Source organism: Lygodium microphyllum, chromosome 11, assembly GCF_053477565.2.
Source record: "Lygodium microphyllum isolate KBCC chromosome 11, Lygodium_microphyllum_v1.1.10, whole genome shotgun sequence".
Classification (NCBI taxonomy): domain Eukaryota; kingdom Viridiplantae; phylum Streptophyta; class Polypodiopsida; order Schizaeales; family Lygodiaceae; genus Lygodium; species Lygodium microphyllum.
In genome coordinates, this window is record NC_141145.1 from 23,820,316 (window position 1) to 23,840,105 (window position 19,790).

The following is a 19,790-nucleotide window of genomic DNA, read 5'->3' on the forward strand; positions in this document are numbered from 1 at the left end:
TCTCTCTCTCTCTCTCTCTCATGTCCTTTGTATGTTGCCTTGTCTTCTTATTCTTCTCCTTCTCTATAGTTTTGATTTGAGCTATTTTATTGATTTTTTCCAAGGCAGCATAGATTCATTAAGTTTGTATGAGATTTCAAAGCAAGATGTGTAGCAGTCAAGTCAGTTAGCCAATCTCTCTCCATTTCTTTTGGTCTCAAAATTTTTTCCTATTTTTAAATCTCTCTCTCTCTACATATTTATTCATATATATTTCTTTTCTTAAAACTTCTCCAATTTTTTTCCTTTCTCTTTATTCTATATTTGGTTTTCGCTCCAAAATTTTTTCTTCTCTCTATCTTTATTCTTTTTGTCATATTTCTTTCCTCCTCTCTCTCTCTCTCTCCATATGCTTGTAGCGCCTGCCTAGCGTTTCTTTGCCTGCTCGTCCAATGGGACACTGTTCCTCGCCATGTCTACTCATATTGCTCATCGCCTTGTTTGATTCTTGCCCTGTCACACCCACCCATCGTTGTTGGCTGCCAGCCATAAGTGCACCCAATCTGCCGCTGCTTGCGTGCTACGTCTTCACGTAATCTTCCTGCCACCTCAAGCTTATCCTGACCTTCAACATCCTACGCACTCCTTCAACTCTTTCCTCTGCTGTCCTATCCTTCCACTGCCTCCTCTTGTCTTCTACACAACCCTTTGAGCTCACCTCGATTCCTGCCTTGTTGCCTCCACTTGGTCCTCCTGGTGCCCCATGAGAGAGAGAGAGAGAGAGAGAGAGAGAGAGAGAGAGAGAGAGAGGTTTTGGAGAAAGAGAAATGTAGAAAGAGCCATTTGTGGAGGGCGGGAGGGGAGGGGAGGGGGCCTAAAGTATTGTAGGTGAGTCGAGGCTCCCCAACAAGTCTTGACGTGTCCTATTGCCAAACAAAACGAGAAGAGAAGCTAAAGGATTAGAGATGAAGCTAGCTATTTGGCTAATGCCACTAGATGCAAATAACTTGAGGAACCCTCGTATTGTGGAGTGCTTCTGAGTGCATATTTCTCATATTTTTTTTGTCTTTTCTTTAAATATAAATAAATACAAATTGTATAACTAGGCTCATAGCAATGTATAGTTGAAAATGGAGAGACTATAATGGAGAGATTAGTAGGTTGATTGTAGATAGTAAACTTGGCTCATAGAATGGAATTGTGCACTATAGTGCTCCTAATGAAGATTGAAAATTGAGCCTAGATCTTTAAAGTACAATGCATTGTTGTTAATTAAGTTGGTAAATAATAATTATACTAGATTTAATGAAGTAATTAACAACTCCTCCTAAGGAAGCGGATAACCATTGAATATTGAAAAAAGTGTGTCTCAATGTTGATGGTTTCCTTGTGTCTTTGTCTTTTGCTTGAGATTTTAGATTAATCTTGTTGTTGTGATGTATCTACAACTTCGGATATTCAAGGAAAGCTTTAATTGCTGATATCATCTTTTAATCTTGGGTTTTCAATGCTTTTTCATGCATTGCCATCTTGCACTCAGTTAGTGAAGACTTCAGAGTATCATGCTATGGATTCGAGGCCAAAAGATAGAAAGAATTAATCACAACGTACTAATTTTCACCATTGTACTTGTACAATTGCAGTGAGCTCTTACCTCAAGGTTGTTATGTCTCTCCACAAAATGTAGCAATGATTTGAAAGTTGGAGGGATCCTCGGGTAAGTTACTCATGAATATATGTGTGCATCATGTGGGTTCAAAATAGGGTATTTTTAAAATACAAAATTTCAAAATTTTATACATAGAAGGGTGTAATATAAAGGGATTATTTACAATTTGAATAGAAAATGGTTATGTTTTATTTAGGAAAAATTCACAGATATATAAATAGGTCTTGAACAAACGTGATGTAGAGAATATACATGTAGTAACTTCCTCGAGGAGGGATCAGCTTTGTTGCAAAATTTTGAGCAAAAGAATACACAAAAAAACTATGTACAGAATTTGAGGGTTAGTTATGGACAAGAGTTATTGTTTTACAAATTCAAGAATCCATTAGGTGTAGAAATTGGGATTATACTTTGATCCAATAAAAGTATTCAAGTCAGTTTGGTGATCACCCCACAAACATAAGTAGTCAGGTTACAAAGCAAGGAAGGTCTTGTAAAATAATTGGCTATATCTAATTTCTTTTCAATTAAAATCTTATGAATCAATGGGTGATGTTGCAACTTTGATGGCAAGTTCAGATTTCAAGGGACAAAGATGGAGCAGAGAGAGCTAGAGGCATGACAAGTAGGCTCTACTTACTAGTTATTGATGTCATTCTTTAACCATCATCATGAGGTGATTGCCACCACAAGTAAGATCAAAGTGACATGTGTAATGCCTTTATAAAAATGGAATTGAGGAATTGCAATTCTTCTTAAGCTCACATTTGTTACTATTGGTCGCATAAGCATAAGAAGGAATAAGTTGGGATGATTGCAATTACTTCTTAGAAAATGTTTTTAAGTTTTCCTTGATAAATATACTTTTGTGAAAAAGATGCTCATTCTCTTTCCAAGTGGGGTACCATTTTGAAGCAAGTTGAACCATGTTATCGTTGATAAAGCCCATATATATCATGGCGAATAGTTTCACAAAAGTACAAAAAGTAGAGTCAAGTTGGAACAACTTTTAGATTTAAAAGAATTTTCTTTTTTTAGAAAATCAACACCCATATTGATAAGTAGGGGGATCGATTTGTAGAAAGGTGTGAGCAACCTTTTCGAGAGTATTTTGGGTTTTAGTCTGCATAGCTTGGTTTGATTGGTGGGTTGGGTTAGTCAGGACTTTAGTAGCTTCAGGTTTAAAGTTTAGAATCTCAAGCATAATGCTTTTTGCTACTATATTCTTATTTGTACAAGTTAGTAGGAACTTTAGTAGCTTCAGGCTTAACGTCTAGAATGTCAAGAACAATGCTTTCTACTACTATATACTAATTAGTAGAAGTTTTATATACATCACTTTGCTTCATAACATTTCATGAAGATATGCTCTGTATAGTAGTGGAAGTAGAGGAAAGATTAGGTTCAATGTCATTCAATCATGGAATAAACCAATCAAAGAAGTTAGGGTTATATTGAAGTGAAGCATATCCATCAAGAAATTTATGGTCTAGGGTAAGGCCAAAGATATATGTTACGACATCCAATACCGTGCTTCATTTTCCCAATCTACTGGCAATGCACAACTCTTTCTTTGAAAGGGTTTTGCCATACAAATGATGTTTTTTTGAAGGTTTAGTAAGTTTGATACCATATAGAACTGTAATCAATCTTAGGAAAGTAGGGGTAACATATATTGAATCATTCATTGACATCTAGAGAGCCTTTTTTTTTTCTCCTTCACATTCTAGTACGTTTACTTTCTCTTTGCTTGTCTTGCAATGCTCATTATAGAACGAGGGAATCAAGTGAAGCTCGTAAATCATCGGGTTCATCATGCTCTTTTTTGTACTTGAGTTCATTATCTACTTGTGATGGTGAAGAACCAGAGGCTTGTTCCTTAGTTGAAGCAACATGTTTAGTCATAGCTAAGGGCTATGATTGTTTGGGTTCTAGTTTGGATTTAGAAGTAGTAACCATTGGCTCAATGGAGTGGTCAACCTCAGCAGCCAAAGTTGACTATTTAGCTGGATCCTTGGATAGATTTAGAGGTAGTCTTAGACTTGGGAATTCTAGATGTGTTTTTGACAACACTCTTAGAGGGATGTCATCAAAATTTTGATATTTTCTTGTCTCTCCCTCATGGATCCTGTTTCTTTGATTGAGCAGTTGCACTACTAGATTATTGCCATAGGATTTCTTATTATTCTTTAAAGGTGATAAGCATTCTTTTTGGATTTGGAGGAGTTTGGATATTTGGGGATACTAGCAACTACCTAGGCTATTGCTTATCAACACATGAGGGTTGTGTCAAGTTTGACTTGGGATATCCTCTTTCAGCTTGAGCTACATTGTAAAGATGTTGATACTTCATTTCCTTCTTTTGACTTGATAACTTCTCATACACTATAGGTGTTTGTATTAGACTAGTAACCACATCATAGTATCATGCATCCATGATTGTAGAGAAGTGTCTTTTTGCAAGTATTGGCATTTCACTTGCAAGTATTGGCTTGTCAATCTCTAATTTCTCTAGTTTTGTTAACTTGGACCTTGACCTAGATTTGCATTATACCTTTTTCTCTTTTTCCTTGATTTTGATAAAACTTGGAATGTGCTTATGGATGTGGTTGTGCGGGTGGTCTTTGTAACTAGATCCATTGATTTCCCTTATAATACCCTTATGCATGTAATGTCACTTTTTGGGAATCCATTGCGGCATTGTGCTAACTCTTCATTGATGCTTTCTATTGTATCTCCTAGGTCTTCTCTTCATTTTGGATAAAGTTATTGTCCTTATAGCCATAGAAGCTAGTGTGTTGTTCCTAGCAGCTTTGGCCTTTCCTTAAGTTCTAGGAGGATTCTTATTCAATGATTCTCTCTTGTTCTCCTGTGCCTTGATCACTTCTTTCAGAACTCCCTATCTGTCCTCATTAGGGCTCTTACGACATCATTCTTACCCTTCCCCGAAGAAGAGAGAAGGTGGCCTTTACTAAAAGTGACGACTCTCATTACACATAGTAGGCTCAAGTGTATTTAGTGTGCTTCATAGGCTACTTTGCAGTTGGTTGTGTGATGAAAGGTCTTCCAAGCATATATTCCTTCTTCATAAGGTTTGATAGAAAAATTTGTCATATTGACAAATCTCAATCCATAAATTATAAATCAAGATGTTGTAATCCAACCCTTCATCAATGAGAGCATCAATGATGAGCTCTTGCTTAGAAGTTGACCTTAAGATATGTAGGAGGTATTAACTCTTTGTCTTCCAGGTCACTATTCCTGGCTTTGAACTTTTAGATGTTAGGCCTTGCAGACCTAACTAGGGGGGGCTATTGGATGCCTCACACATTTGGAAATCATGATAAATGTAAGTGACATCTTAGGTTTGCCTTGGTGTTTATGCTTATCTCCATCTGGTCTGCTAGCCTTGCATGTGGATCTTGTGTTGCTAGCTCCATTATCTCAACAAGAGATGGTTGGATGGAAATGTTCTCTCTTTCTTGTTGACTCATAAGATTTGAGGGCTAATTGAATTTGTAGTCGAGTCGGTAGTTTAAGCATGACAATAGAGTATCATGCCCTCAATAGCTAGACGAGAAACTCTTTGACTCTGAGTCTTGTAGTGCCAAGTTCTTATGTGTGTGTCATAGTTTGGCTTTTGAATAACTTTATGTGATTTGACCTTGTGGGTGTGTTTCTATCCCTTGAAGCTCTACGCTTGATCCATGAATCTTCTATAGCCTTCTCAATTTTGTTCCCTTTGTTTAAGTTCTTATCTCATTAGTTTTGATGATTGTCTCCTCGAGCTTTTTATTCAATGGATCTTCCTTTGGTCAATCTCTAAGCAATTGATCTTATAATTAGGATGGGTCAATGTGCAATCAAGTGTGTTGCATGATGTTGTTTTAAGGTCAAGAATTAGTGCCTTAGTGTTGGGGGTAAAGGTGCCTTTGCCTAGCCGCCCGTGTATTACTACATTGACAGTCACCGCCACTGCACACTGCAGGTGGTGGGCTCACCGTCACTTTATTCTTTATTCTTTTAGTGACAGTTTGAATAAAGGAAGGCCCGGTCACACATTGTGACTTTGCTCTGTCGCCATAGCTCTCGAATCCAACCTTTGATCCATCGCTCCCTTTCAACTAGTATCAGAGCTTTGCTTTCTGACTCTTGAGCTTGGTTCGTGGGATTCTTAGCATCCCATCGACTCCCTACTTGCATTGGGTCTCCTTCTCGATAGCCATATCCGACTCCTTCGAGCTCCCGTCACTCCCTAGCTTCCCGAGCACCTTCCCGGCATTGTTGGGCATCTTCAGGGCATTACATCAGAGGTATTTGATCATTTTCTTTAGGATTTACTTTAGTTCTCAGGTCTTATAGGCTGTAAACAAGTTGTGGGCAGCCATAGCTCACACCTCTTGGAGCTTCCTTCACTTGGATCTTGCTTCCAGCCTATTAAGGCTTGCTGAGGCTTGGTGTAGGCATTCTTTGGCCCTCATTTGTGCCCCTTTGGGCCCCATTTTTGACACGTGGGACAGCAGACCGCCCCAGCCAGCTCATGTTTTTTTTTTTTTTTTTTTTTTGCGTATGTTTCAAAATCTGGCCCAAAAATCACTCTTTTTGTCATATCTCGGGCATTCGGAACCCGATTCAGGCAAGGTAAGAGTCTAAGTTGGGGTTTTGGAACGCTCCCGACGCGATGGTGATGTCAGATTTGCCAAATTTTGATGACAGAATCTTCTGCAATAGATTTCAGATTTGAGACAGCATGTATTTGTATACCTATGCTTGTTTGGGCATGACTACATAACCGGTTTGATGCCTATTGCATCCCGATTGATTGGGGGATTGAAGCTACATATAATGCTTTGATTTTGACCTGATTTTGGGACTGAAAATACACAGTTTATAGCAGTAAATGCATGTTGAATACTCTTGGGTTGAAGCTATCTTTCATGCTTTGACATATGCCTATTGGTTTCGGATGTATATCTTAGGTTATGCTATGATGTATTGATCATCGAGGGACGACTTTGAGCTTGTCATTGAATTGGATGCTTTTGGAAGCTTAAGCTTATTTCAGCCCACACTTATTGACATTGGTATATGCTTTGACAGTGATGCTTCTTGGGTTTATGCATAGCCGTTGCCTACGGCTTGATGCTCATGTCACGGTTGATTACCCTATGCATACGTTGAGCTTGAGTGCTCATTGAAGCTCCACCTTGGATGAATTTTGGATTATTTGGAGTAGTCTTGGATGTTACTTGGCTTGTCAGAGTTTGGATTGGGATGTATTTGATGTCTTATATACTTACGGATGCTACATACAGATGCTCTACCACCTACATGTTCGGGATGTACTATTGATGTATTGTCTTGGACCTATGTCATTGGCACTGTGTCTTGCCTTGGCTTGAGCTCTTGAGCTCATACATACAACTTTTGTGCTAGTGGGAGCATTCTTGAATGCTTATCAGACATTGAGCAGGCGGTACTTTTATGTATTGAGCCGTTACATGCCATTGAGCAGTTACATACACTTGAGACTTTGGGACTTCTTACCTTTTGGGATGATACATCATATGTCTTGGCTCACTATATGCTTATGAACTAAGTCTCATTTTTGGATCCGTATCTTTGTGAACTGACACCTACTTGTGTCAAGTTTTGGTAGTGGCAGGAACACTTTGCCCCGTTGACTGGGGGGTGTGCCTACTCACTGGCAGATGTTTGTATGACATACTTGGGTGTTAGATTCATGCTTATCGACTGTCATATTCTTATGCTATGCCCGCATGATGCCGGCTTTGGTCTTGGCAATATTTGATTGCCTTGGGATCCGATTTTGGCACTGTTAGCTCTCTTTTACTGAAATTTGAAATTTATTACAACAAGCATATATGTATGGACTGACATGGATTTTTCATGTTGAAACACTCTAAAATGATATACTTTTACTAGTACTTGGTGGGCAATAGCTTTGGTTCCACTTTCCTCGCCATTTTTCCTCGATTTTGGTGATTTTTTGGTCATTTTCTGCAGTAAACAACAAGTAGTTTTGAAATGTCTATAGTCTTCCAGCCTGCATTGTGGCGAGTTCGTCCATTGATCATGCTATTTTCAACATCACTAACCTTGATGGTACGAATTACTCTTATTGGAAGAGCTAGATTTGGGAGGTGTTGGTGCAGAAATTGCAGATCAAACCTTTGAGGTTAAGCGGACATCCGCCTGCAACTATGCTAGATGAGGAATGGCTTGAGCTTGATGAGTTATGCAAGTCCAACTATTATATTGTCTCTCACAGAACAGGTTCACTATAATGTCTTTGAGGAAGAACAGAGTGCATGGTAGTTGTGGGAAAAGATAAAAAATCTCTATGACAAGAAAAGTCCAGCGAGTCAGATGTATTGGCTGAAGCAGCTTATGGATCTATGCATGAAGGAGAATGTGACTATGTCTGCTCACTTGAGCCAGTTCCATGCTATACTCAAGAACTTGACTTCGCAGGATATCACTTTTGCAGAGGATGTCACTCCTCTTTTCTTGCTTGGTACTCTTAATGAGTCATGGGATGTATTCCGCACTGCATTATGTGCCTCTACTGCTACCTTGAAATTATCTGATGTTGAGAGTGCTCTTCTGCAGGAAGAGGTTAACCAAGTCTTGTGGGAAGTCATGTAGCAAATCCCGTGGCAGGAATGCAGATGTTACTTGTCACCATTGTGGGAAAAAGGGCCATATTAGGCCACAATGCCATGAATTGCACAATGAAAGGTGCAAAGATAAGGGGAAAGACAAAGTGGAGGATAAGTTTTCTGATCGCAACATAGTGCTTGCAAAGTCCAGTGTTAAAATTGAAGAGATCAATATTATACAACCTGATGATGTTGATGATGATGATTATATCCTAGCAGCTTCTTCTAGTGCTTCGCAGATGACAGAGATACACTCTATGTATGCATAGTGTTGGATCTTGGACTCAAGTGCGTCCTTTCATGTGACACCTTGCCGAGAGTGGTTTCATTCATACCATACTATTTCGGGTTTTGTGCACTTGGGTGATGATAACACTCTTGATATTGTGGGCATTTATGATGTTAGGCTGCAGTTTCCTTCTGGCAGCAGTTTTGTTATGCAGGATGTACATCATGTACCTGCTTTGACACGCAATCTCATGTCAGCTGGACAGCTTGATGACGCAGGATATCATGTATGTTTTGGAGACTCTGCATGGAGGAAGATAACTCGTGGCAGACTTGTGATTGTGAGAGGTGCCAAGGCTGGCAGTCTCTACCCCTTGATTGTATCAGCTTTTTCCCTTGATCATGTTTTGTCTGTGGGTTCTATCCCACATGTATCTCTTTGGCATGCCCGTTTGGGCCATATGTCTTTGAAGGGAATGAAAATGCTTTCTGGTTTGCAGTACTTACTGCCCCTTGATTATGCATGTTTTGATTCATGTGAGCATTGCCTTTATGGCAGGCAGACTAGGTCTATGCATAAGAAGTCTGGTTAGCTATGCATGAGTGAGCCCTTGGCATTGGTACATTTGGATATCTGTGGGCCCATGCCTTGTTAGTCTATGGGTGGTGCAAAGTATTTTGTTACGTTCATGGATGAATTTTCACAGAAAGTTTGGGCTTATCCTATTAAGCTGCAATCCGATGTCTTGGATGTGTTTCAGAGATGGCTTGCATTGGTTGAGAACCAGTCTAGGTATAGGCTAAAATGCCTAAGGACAGATAATGGGGGTGAGTATGTCTCACATACTTTTGAGAAGTTATGTGATGAGAGGAGTACTAAGCGTTAGTTGACCGCCCCCTACATCCCCCAGAATGGTTTGGCTGAGCGGATGAATAGAACCATCTAGGAGCGTGTATGTAGTATGCTTAGCCATGCAGGCCTATCATAGAGCTTTTGGGCTGAGGCAGTTAGTATAGCTGTGCATGTCATAAACATATCACCCTCTAGTGGTTTGGATTTCCAGGTTGCAAAGGAGGTATGGACTAGAAAACCTCCCTCTTATGCGTATCTCCATGTCTTTGGATGTGAGGCATTTTGCTATGTGCCCAGGGACAAGAGAAGTAAGCTAGATCCCAAGAGTGTCAAATGCATTTTCCTTGGTTATGGGGATGCATGCGAGATGGGTTACCGTCTCTGGGATCCGCAAGTGCGGAAAGTCATTCGCAGCCATGATGTAGTCTTCCATGAAGAAAAAATGCATAGGCAGCTTGAGAGAGTTGTTGAGATCCGCAGGGTCATATTTCAGGAGGAGCCGAGAGCTCCCGCATAGCCAGTTGGGCAGTCTACAGCTGCAGTAGATGCTCATGGTCAGGGTGTTGGACAGGCAACTGGGCAGGCAGCAGAGCCTGCCGTGAGACGGTCTACTAGAGACATACGTCCACCTGATAGATTTCAGCCCTCGATGCATTATGTCTTGGTTACAGATGTAGGAGAGCCTTTCACCTATGATGAGGCTATGCACAGGGGTGACAGTCACTCCTGGGAGAGGGCTATGCAGTCTGAGATAGACTCCCTGCATAAGAATGACACTTGGGATTTGGTTTCCTTGCCTACGGGCAAGAAGGCTTTGCCATGCAAGTGGGTGTACAAGCTAAAAAGTACCCCTGGATACCCCAAGACGACATACAAGGCTAAATTGGTAGCAAAGGGTTTTAAGTAGGAGGATGGTGTGGACTTTGACAAGATCTTTTCTCCTATGGTTAAGATGACCACCTTGCGCTTAGTCTTGGCTTTGGTTGCTCAGCTTGACTTGGATTTATACCAGATGGATGTCAAGACGACTTTCTTACATGGGGACTTACATGATGAGATTTATATGGAGCAGCCTAAGGGCTTTGCAGAACGTGGCAGGTAGTACCTAGTGTGCAAATTGAAGAAAAGTTTTTATGGCTTAAAACAGGCACTTAGGGAGTGGTATCATAAGTTTGATGCCTTTATGCAGTCATAAGGCTATAGCCGGAGTGCTATGGATCCGTGTCTTTACACAAAGAAAGCTCATGATGGTTCTTTATTGATTTTGGTACTCTATGTGGATGATATGTTGATAGTAGGGAAAGCTCATGATGAGCTAGTTGCTCTTAAGGCTCAGCTCAAGAAGAGCTTTGAGATGAAAGATTTGGGACATGCCGCTCACATACTTGGTATGCGCATTACATGCGACAGACATCAGGGACTCCTCCACTTCATTAGGGCCAAAAACGTTTCAAAAATGGCACTTGTAAGAAAATGATTAAGTTACTAATTAGTTGAGATTTTAAAATAATGAACCCTCCAAATTTGGCCATTCAGACGTGATTAATGAGAGAATTTATTATTCATTTAAGAGGTTAGCCATTAAGTGCCTAAGGACGTTAACTCATGTCAGAGGTCACTTTTTAGCCATTATTCTTTCTTTTTGAATATTCTACTATCACGTTTCCCACCAAAATCACGCTTCTTTTTTCGTCTGCATTCATTTGAATGATCGTTCTCTCCTCTTCACTTTGTTTCTTAGTTCTTAAAGCAGATTTTACTCTGTCGTAAAATTTCTCACCAAAATCACGTCCGGTTCTTACCAACAGCGTGCATTGGTCTCCCTTCGTCTCCCTTCGTCTCCTTTCACAAAATCTTGAGAAGGTGATCAACAATCAAAAGAGTCTCTACACAGAGGATCAATACCACTTACTTGCCGATTGAGCTATAGAGATATGGTCCTCTATGGACCTGAGACGAGATCATCTCATTAGTTTTCAGTAGACCCAACTAGGTTGGGACATCCAAGACGCATCTTTACTTCGACCCCTAAGACATCCATTCTGTAAGATTTTGTTTCAATTAAATCCAAGCTTTTTCTTCAATCTCTTCAATTTGATTCATAAGAAAATGGGTAAACGAGTCCCATGGTGTTGATGCAAATGTTTATTATTCAATTTTGTTTATTAAAATATAAAAAACATTAAACAAGTAATAGATAGAAGTATTAGTGATATTGTGTATCATATCAACTTTAGGACTAAGATGATTTTATGTGTGCAGGATGCTTTGAAGAATATGAAGGATACAACTTCTTACTTGATATTAGCTCTTGGGAGTATTTTTCTCATCATACCCTCAACTATGATTAGCACTATAGGGTTTCAAGTTTCAATATCTTCAATTGTGATTCTTATTAGCACTATCAAATTTCAATATCTAAATGGTGGCTTGATGTCATGGGATGATACTACTCATGCTATCATATCCTAGCAAATCTCTTAAGATCTCTTCCCTTGATTTGTAAGAAGAAATAGAAAGGACTTGACTCTATTTCTTTCTCTCAAAACTCTAATTCTAATGCAGACTGATTTTATAATTGAAAGCATCACTACATTATTGATTCTTTATCCTTGTATATCTTTTTTCAAATGTAATATATCTCAATTTCACAAAAAAAGACAATCAAAATAATCTTTGTGATTATAGATCTCCTTTACTCTATAGTATTCATGATCTTATTTATTTTTTAAAAATAGTTTAAAGAGTATTATATGATGTTAAACAAAGTTCTCTACATGAAATAACATGAACTTTTGACAAGTCAATGAAGTTAGATAAATAAATAACATGAACTTCCTTGAGCTAAAGAGCAAAAAAGAGCCTAAAAAAGACCCCAAAAATCACAAAAAAACACCCAAAAATAGCATGTCCGATACGGCGCGAAAATGGGGTGTCCGAGCTGCTCGGACACCCCATTTTCACGTTTTATCGGACATGCAATTTTTTGTGCCGTATCGGACATGCTCGGACACCCCCCTTGTAATGACTTATTTTTTGTGAGACCTTAAACCCATAAAAAAAATTCAAAAAAAAATTCCATAAGTTTATTATGCTCTTATAAAATTTTAGAATTTTTAAAAGATTTTTTTGAGCTTGTTTACTATTTTAAAATAAATTTTTAGTAAAAAAAGAGCTTGCTCGGACACCCCATTTTCGCACCGTATCGGACATGCTATTTTTGGGTGATTTTTTTTGTGTTTTTGGGATCTTTTTTAGGCTATTTTTTACTAAAAAATTATTTTAAAATAGTAAACAAGCTCAAAAAAATATTTAAAAATGTTTAAAATTTTATTAGAGCATAATAAACTTATGGAAAATTTTTTGAATTTTTTTGATGGGTTTAAGATCTCACAAAAAATAAGTCATTACAAGGGGGTGTCCGAGCAGCTTTGAAGGACCCCTACGGAGATTCTCGCACCATATCAACTCATCCACAATACGAAGTGAGAAGTATAGTACAAAACATTATGCTTTTTTCCACGCTCGCGCCGTATGAGCTGCTCCACGATACAACACGAACATGACCCTGCGAAAATTTGGCTTTGCTGCTCTCGTGTCATATCAACTTATTCTCACATGGTTGACTTTATGACTTTATGAATTATTCTTACATTGTTGCTGCTCATGCTCATAAGATCACCCTAATGAACAAAGATTTTAATATGATTAGCAGAATAAGGTACCGAGGATGATGTTTGTAAGAGAAAAATCGATGTACTTGGACCTGTTAATTATAAGAGAATGGGTGAGGTGTATGGGCAAATGGTTATCGATGTTTCTTGCACTTCTGAGGAAGAGGACTATCTTAGTATATCTCATGAGGACAAGTCCATGCTAGTTGTAAAAATGATATTTAATTGTTAGATTCTGTAGTTTATTATTGCATAAGGTAAGGCATTTTGACTCTAAAAATTTTTAGTATATAGAATAATTGTGCTATTGATTGCAAATAACACCCCTTTATTTTTGCGATTAGCTTTAGGACATTGATTGCATCTCTTAGCCAATAAATCTCTAAAATTATGTGTATTGTTGATCCACTGTTATCAATGGAATTTTTTTCGAGATTTGGTTCAAATATAGCAATGTCTTTCAAAGCTTTTGATTCCATCACAACTACCATATTTTTTTTAATTACATCGGATACACTCACCAGAGAAATTATCCTCATGAACTCTCTAAGTGGTATCCATGGCCAAGGAAGAATGTGGGTTGAATGGAATACTGCTTGCTTTTTGGTTAATTATTTATTTTATTTGATTGTCTATTTTAGTTACATGTTTCCATTTGCAGTGCTAGCAGGCTCATGACTACCTTATTGGACACCACATATGAGGATATTGTTGATCCTAGAAAACCATATAACTCTCTCTAACAAGAAGTACCATCGTAAAGTCACAAAGTCATACATATACTTGTGGAAAGAGAGTGCTTTTCAAATGGCTGCAGGACAATAGATTCAAAGATACTCAAGATAGATGGAGTGAATGCAAGTCTCTTTCATATTGTTGGTTTTTTTAGGGACCCTTTTTTACCAACTTGTCACATTTTTTCTCGTAGTGCTACGATTACCCTAACTCATATATGCGATGGATAAGGGAGCAATGTATTGAGTTGATTTTGGATAGGGTAATCACACTAGTTGATTCCGATTCCCCTCCACAAAGCCACGAAACATGCATAATAAAAAAACCCACAATCTGATCAGCATAGATAATGTATGTGAACACCTTATGAATCGCATGGAAGGTTCCACTTAAGCTTTTCATAGGTTTCCATTCTGTACTTGTTGATAGAAATATATCTACAACCAAGAATTCATTATTAGTACTTGCTTAAATGAAAAAAAAAAAAAACGTTATCAACTCAAGTCTTACAATGTGTTTGCTGCGAAACATACTCGTTTGGAGGCAAGTGGATATCCTTCACCATATAAACATGTTGCAGTTTGATAAACTACCCTTCATGCATAATTTTGAAAGAAATGATACGTCCCTTCCAGTGATGTTTAATATCCTTTCGTTTTTTTCTTTTCACCTTGTGAGAGTCCTTGCAAGAGGGCAGCATGGCAACCTAATCGTTTATACTAAAGATCTTTGGCTCCCAATTTTCATCAACTTTGCTATAGACAGTGCAAGAGTTTACTAAACGAGAAGAGCGCCTTCTGGATGCCATACTTAAATTAAATTTGCAGAGAAAGAAGCTCATCGAGAAAGATGAATGAACCAAAAAGCAGCAAAAGAAGCTCACTGAGAAAGGTGAATGAACTAAAAAGGAATATTAAGAAGACTAATGAAAATATATTGGGCGCCAAAAAGTTTTCGACTTTCAAAAAAATCATCATTAACTTCACAACAACTTTATTATGTCATTTGTCAGATTTTATAAGTAAATAAGGACTTCGGGACTACCAAAACATGTCAGACATTGGAGATTTTGGCTAAAAAGGAGGAGAGAATCACGAAGTGGACTCTACTATCTCCAAAAAAGAGGAGACAAGAATACCATATTCTTACACACATGGCAAACTCTCTTTGGCCCTTTTCTTAATCCCTGATTAACAAAAGTGCATTTTTTGAAGCGTTTTTGGCCCTAATGTGTCACAGAGGGAGTACATTCATAAAGTCCTTGAGCGCTTCCGCATGCAGGACGTAAAGCCTATTGGCTGTCCATTGCCTTCTTATGTGAAGGTATCACAGGCTGATTGTCCACAGACAGAAGAGCAGAAGGCCGAGATGGCCAAGATTCCCTATGCATCCGCAACGGGCAGTCTTATGTATGCCATGATAGCCACTTGTCCAGATATTGCCTTTGCAGTTGGTGTTGTGGCACACTATATGGCTACACCTGGCAAGAAGCATTGGGATGCCGTGAAGGGTATCATGAGGTACCTGAAGGGCACTGCAGATATGTGCATATGCTATGGCAGCCAGGATACAGGATTCATGGGGTACACTAACTCTGATTATGCAGGACATGCAGATAGTATGAAGTCCACTTCCGGCTATGTATTCACATATGCTGGAGGTGCTGTTTCTTAGATGTCCAGGGTGTAGAAATGTACAGCCCTTTTTACTACATAGGCCGAGTATATTGCAGCCCCACTGAGGCTTGCAAGGAGGCCATTTGGTTGGGTCGTTTGGTTGCTGACCTTGGGTATTGATGCTATCCCTACACTGCATTCGGATTCTATGAGTGCTATTCAATTAGCCAAGAATCCGGTCTTCCATGCGAAGACGAAACACATTGAGGTGAGGTATCACTTCATATGTGGGGTCATTGAGGACAAGTCTGTTGACCTTGTCAAGATCTCGATTGACCAAAATCTTGCAGGTCTGCTCACGAAAAGCCTCTCTACAGAGCGCTTTGCCTTCCTCAGGAGGTTGATGGGAGTGGGATGAGATGACGTCTTTCCTCATTCTGTTGTACATGTGTACATGTTGTACTGTCTTTTTTCTTTTTCTTTTCACTCCTCACTGGGGCATATTCGCCTTTAAGTGGGAGGTTGTTGGGGGTAAAGGCGCCTCTGCCTTGCTGCCCGTGTATTACTACACTGATAGTCAACGCCACTACACACTGTAGGTGGCGGGCGCCCATCACCATCACTTTATTGTTTATTCTTTTAGTAACAATTTAAATAAAGGAAGGCCCAGTCACACATTGTGACTGTTGGAGTTCCCATTTCTAGTCTCTCCCTTTCTTGTTCTTGCTCTCCCGCCATAGGTCTTGAGTCCAACCTTCGATCCGTCGCTCCCTTTCACTTAGTAGGCAATCCACTCAATAAATTTTCTTCAAGTGAATCAAACTCACTTGAGTTCAACACAAAGAAAACATAAATTTTCTTCAAGTGAATCAAACATAGCGTTTCTTGCTCTCAATTAGCTATTGTTCCCTTCAAGTTGTGCCTAAATGACTATGTGGTTGTTTGGGTTTTGATCCTAGATACCCATGATTCTAGGTGCTTTGTCCCTAAGTGATTCATGCCTAATTGATATCAAAGTTAGATCCTAATGATCTAAACCTACGAGTGTTGTGGCTAGGTGTGAGGGAAGCATGATAGGGTTAGGATGTGTTAGTTGGTGTGCTAAATGTGCACACGTAAGATGATGACAATCTCTATATAAGGTGACTTGTGAATAGGCTAGGAGTGGATTTGCTAGGATTTGATGTGCTAAGGTAAGTGTAATGTCCCATGCACCCTATTGTGCATGACCTAATGATAAAACTCTACTCTTGAAGTTTGGTTCCTATAATGCCTAAGAAAGAGTATAGGACACTCTTAACTTGTGACTTAAGGTCCCACTATACTAGGACAAGTTTTAAGGGATGAAACTGCAAAGGGGATGTAGCTTGTACTTTGCGTAAGCATTTGGGGTCCCTATGGTCATCGTAAATTGTGGTTATTCTAATGTGGGAGGGCAAGGCTCAAACCCTTTTGCTTGTGCCTATATGAACAATTCTTATGCTCTTAGAGTAAATAGGTTCTATTTCCTCTAGTAAGGTCGATGCATCTCCAAGCGCTAACTAGGATACCAATCTTCCTAAGTGGTCTTATGTGGCTTTTGTTTCATGGGCCTACGCAAAAATGCAAGACCAAGGGTGTGCTTGGGGTGCCCGATTGTGAATGTATGTTATAGAATTTTGTGCAAGAAAGATGATGCGAGTTTTTTACCCTAACACCATCCTTATGGGGGTAATTTACCCTAAACTAAGATGTGCATATATGCTTGAGGCTAAAGAGTCTGCATCACTACCCAATGTGCACTAAGGTGCCTTAGCCTAAGATCTCATGCAAGAGTGTACCTATGGATCCGTGTGAACTATCCCTAGTGAATGTGTTGGTTAACCTATGCGCCTAGGTGCACCTTGAGAGGCCTTTAAACGTTTTGTGCATGTCCAAGATGTCCTAAATGCACTAAATGGTGTGATTGTGATGCGAGGAGTGCCACCCTAAGTGCATTAGCCTAATTGTGATCGAGTGCTTTTGCATATATATAGTGCCTTCTAAGTGTTTGGCTGAGTGCATCCTTAGTGGAGTACTTTTCTATTGTGCAAGCTCAGCCCCGCGAGTCCATGTGAACGCACCCTATACATAGTGAATGAGTGCATTAAGTGCATGTGCATGAATGAGTCAGGGGTCATGGGTGCATGTGGACGACTACTTGGTGCACGAGTGCGGACTTATGGTCGTGCACGGATCGTGCGCATGAGTGCCCTCTTAAGCGAATTAGTGCACAAGAGCCTGGCCGAGCCGGTGTAGTATAGTGTGTGGTGTGCACGAGTGCCGAACGTGTTGTGTGCAAGTGGAACTAAATAGATCTACGTGAACGACATGATGTGAGGCCGCCGTGCAGAAGTGCGACGTAGTGTGTGTGCACGAGTGTGATTTGTCATGTGTGCCACCCTGAGAGCTTGGAAAGAAGCCGACCGAGAATGCCTTTGAAGCATAGATCGAAGCAACCAAGAATGCGTTATGCATGAATCATGCTTGAACTAGTGACAACTGCAGCTGGGACGTGGATTGGCCGCCAAGTCGAGTTGTTCACTCGGACGATCTGCGTGTTATGGAATGCTGTGCACGAGTCACAGGGGGCAAAACGGCTTGAAGTGGTACCGCCCAAGACGGCCTCAGTCAACACAAGATGTTCGCCACCTGAGGGGTGCAGACAGGCAGCCAACTGTGGTATATTGACCGCCGCCACACTGCTATGCACGAGTGTGTAGAGGATCGAGGTATAGCACGTGCATGAGTGGCAGCAGGTGGAGGCAGTGTGCGCCATTCATGATTTAGCAATGAGTATCAAAGTATTCATAGTAAAAATAATAGAAGAGACTACTCCTGTTACATTGGTGGAGATGGCGGACACAATACAAAGCATCTCTACAATGATGAGCTCTCATGCATTGCCTTGAAGTCTCACTTCTTCTACACAAGATACATCAAATTTACCTTGAGATAGAACTATTGACGTAGGTCATTACCACATTAATGCATATGGTTAACCAAACTAATCACACATTGTTCACAATGTTGTATCATTAGCAACAGCACCAATATCAATCAAAGCCTCGAGTCCAAAAAGCTTTGTCCCTTTGCCCATTATTGAAGGCATCCTCTTATGGGTATATCACTTTTATAAGTGTCATATGCAACCATCATTGGTCTAAAGATGAAAAAGTAATAGTTAAAATCCTCTTAGAGGGAATAGAGTTGTTGTACACTAAATAAGGCCACATGCAACACTCATAGCAACACAATTTTCCATCATTTAATACATAAGAAACTCTTACTCATTTGGCTTGATGGCATATTGATTCAAACCAAGACTTGAGATGAGCATCTTCAGATGCTTCATGATGTTCTTCATCCTCCTCTAGGAAAAAAACTATGAATCCAATTCCATCTTCAGGTGCTCTCTTCCATGAGGAAGCATCCTTGAAGCTCTCTTCCATGAGTAAGCATCCTTGAAGTAGCTTTTATGATGTATTTATCAAATAATAGTAGAGACCCATAGCATCCTTGATTGAGTCCTACCATAACATGTCAAGTACAAGTAAGACACTTCTCTACAAATTCACTAATTTGACTGAGTCCTACAACTTCATGATAAGTGCAAGTAAGATGCTTCTCTACAACTTAGGGCCATCAACATGTACATTAGTATATGAATCCATTGTGATATAACCAAAAAGTGTCTGTATATCCTTAAAAAGAAATTCAAACATTTCATACCTTTCATCATGGAGAATGCCCAACTACTATACCATCTTGAAGTGTTGATATCATCATCTAGCTAGCAAACTCTACATTTTCTGCACACTTGACTATGTACCTAACGTCATTAGACATTTGTGGATAGCTACTACTGATGTGTTTTAGGAGAGACATCTATTCAAATGACACCTCACCTTAAAACTATTGTACCCCACTACTTTTCTAGAGGTGCAAGCATTGATTAAAGGCAAAGTTTGTCCAAGAAACCTGTAGTATAATCACACAACATTGATTGATGGTGAAGCTTGACTTGTAATGTCAAAAGCATCTCTTTAGAACAAGCTCTTCACTTAGACCAATGGGGATAAAAAATATTTCTTCAATCATTATGCACCATTTTTTTTTCAACCCCAGGGTCCAACCATATCTCTATGTTGTGTTGAAGGATGTTCCTCACTCTAACTAGGAAGTACCAGCTAGTATAATCATCACTGACTAACAATAGAAGAAACCCATAGCATCTTTGACTGAGTCCTACCAACATGTCAACAAGTAAGAAACTTGTTTACAACTTCACCAATTTGACTAAGTCCTACAACAACATGACAAGTGCAAGTAAGA

At 39.5% G+C, this 19,790-nt stretch overlaps 1 long non-coding RNA gene across 1 annotated transcript; it reads left to right on the plus strand.

Annotated features, from left to right (window-relative positions):
• Nucleotides 1-878: 878 nt before the first annotated feature.
• On the plus strand, nucleotides 879-11,929 carry LOC148028628 (uncharacterized). The gene is made up of 3 exons (XR_015692455.1): nucleotides 879-1,696; nucleotides 2,228-2,324; nucleotides 11,675-11,929. It is a non-coding gene; the product is annotated as an uncharacterized LOC148028628 (long non-coding RNA).
• Nucleotides 11,930-19,790: the final 7,861 nt, after the last annotated feature.